The sequence below is a fragment of the Garra rufa genome, chromosome 3 (genome assembly GCF_049309525.1).
Source record: "Garra rufa chromosome 3, GarRuf1.0, whole genome shotgun sequence".
In the NCBI taxonomy this organism is placed as follows: domain Eukaryota; kingdom Metazoa; phylum Chordata; class Actinopteri; order Cypriniformes; family Cyprinidae; genus Garra; species Garra rufa.
This window is the reverse complement of record NC_133363.1, coordinates 46,239,264-46,241,574: the sequence shown is the minus strand read 5'-3', so window position 1 is coordinate 46,241,574 and position 2,311 is coordinate 46,239,264. Positions and strand designations below refer to the sequence as shown.

General features: G+C 36.7%; 1 non-coding gene across 1 annotated transcript; it reads right to left on the bottom strand.

The window, feature by feature from the left end:
• Positions 1–406: 406 nt before the first annotated feature.
• On the bottom strand, positions 407–488 carry trnas-uga (transfer RNA serine (anticodon UGA)). The gene has a single exon. It is a non-coding gene; the product is annotated as a tRNA-Ser (tRNA).
• Positions 489–2,311: the final 1,823 nt, after the last annotated feature.

The window sequence follows — 2,311 nt, the reverse complement described above, 5'->3', positions numbered from 1 at the left end:
TCATATTCAGGTCAGTATTAAATAAAAAAAACAACATGCATTTTGTATGAAAAAAAAGAGAAAGAAAGTCACACGGACATGTGGGAAATAATTGTTGTAAGTTTTCCGCATTTACATGCCAGATTTTTATATAAAAAACGTTATATCTACAGGCACTTTCATTTTAATTGCAATTATTAAAAGTTTAAATATGAACTGAAGTATGCTTGAGAAGATCTCGACTTGCCACTTGCCAGCAATAGTTATGTTCAGTGTGTTCACCAAACTACGCCTGTACATTGATACAAGTCATGTCGTTTCTTGTTGGAAAGCATATTTTGCAAGCACCAACATATTTGTCTGACATATGAACATAGGACCGCAACTGTGTCATTTTCACTTCTTAATCTTCAAAACGATAATTTCTCGCTGCGAGCAGGGTTCGAACCTGCGCGGGGAGACCCCATTGGATTTCAAGTCCAACGCCTTAACCACTCGGCCATCGCAGCGCCGGAACTAAACCCAGCAACTTCCGTCTTTGTTACTGACATGTCCGCAGAACGATTACTTCTTACAACTACTTAAAGAAATTGATTAACGTAACTTTACTTAATTGCAATAGCTTCGTGTAAACTAGAACGCAACACCACCTTGCTTTTACTAACTATATGCACGTAGATGTTAACGTTCGTGCTATTATTTCGTTAGTGAACAAATTTGCACATCGATCATAATAACAATTATTTGCATTTGAGTTAACTACGGTATAAATCGTACCTTAATGGATGCTGAGAGAGGATAAATGCAGCTTCCGCGGACCTCCAGCAAAGAGTCACTGGCCTACTTTCACGTTTTTCAAACAGCGTCACATGGTGGATTAGGTTGCCAGATGCTCTCCCCCCATTCTTCTTACTCTTATTCTTTTTTCCCTTATTTTGTATTTAATTAATAAGCCTGTTTGTTTCAATACAGTTACCAGGCAGAATGAATAAATTATCTACTGTAATAAACTACCCATTGATTTGATTAAAAAGTTTCTTATAAACAACGAAGATTTGTCTAGAACGACATGTCTAAAAATTACGAGCTCACGTCATGGAAACTTCTGCACTGACAAGAAAGATATATTTTATACTGCTTGTTGTTTTCGAAACTAGAAGACGTTTAGCCTTTATCTGCCTCACATTTTACTGCGTCGACTAGTAAAACCACTTGGCATCTTTTCTTGAGAAGAGTGAAGAGAGGCATTCTTAACCTTTTTTTTATAAAACCTGCAAATTATAAATACAGAAACAGTTTGACCGTTTCCCTGATTGTCGTTTAATACACAAATGTAAAAACCTTGGCAAATGTTCTGTGAGATACATTAAGTAATACGTCACAATGCCTATGTGTAAAATATATATGCAATACTTTTTATTTGTTATTGAAAGCAGTACAGGATGCAATGTATTGCAAATATAAAAAACGCCCCCCCAACACAATTCTTGCTGTTCAGAAGTAACATGCATGTATGTTTCAGGCAACGTCCAGTAGGTGGAGGTATAATACAACAGAAATGCCAAAATCTGAAAATATATTTTCAATTGCCACCCGTCCCTTAAAATACGGAATCGTCCCGTATTTGAGAATGAAATTGCGCGTCCTGTTTTGAATCAATACGGGACGGGTTTTGTCCCGTATTTTTTATCATTTTTTAAAGCAGCGTCTCATGCAAATCATCCCACACGCATTTTATGAAGATGCCTTTCCTACTTTTGATTGGGTAATACTTGATGTCATCGTTAGTTTGATTAGTCTTTTTAACTGTCCAGTGAGGAGGGCGGGTCTTTTAAGCAGAGTCTGCCAAGTCTAAAAATGGCAGAAGATGCTTCAGGTAGCCAGCCAATTTGGCCTGCTGCCATTTTTTTTATTTATATTTTATTTTCATATATATTGTTTTTCTGTTGCCTGCCGAATGTATTAAAGTGATTTAATCCAAATTCGCTATTCAATAATAAAACTCTTAATAAATCGTAATCCGGTTCGTCTTGACTGACAATGCAATTCGCCTCCCGCACGCTCGCTCCGCCCATCCGCCAAAAGAATGCAAGACTCGAGAATAGAGCGTCCAGGTGGAGTAGAGAGGCAAAACTGTCCTGTTCAGGACATCATTTGCAGGTCAGATACATTTGTAAATAGACTATTGTAGTTTTGTCTTTGTTTACTTAGTTAAGCATTAAACTGCTTGCAAATATTATCAATACCAGTCAGTTTGCTGCAAAATTAACAAAATTACATAACTGTTGTAAAGAGTTGGAACTTAGCAGACAAATATTCACATTGTTTTATA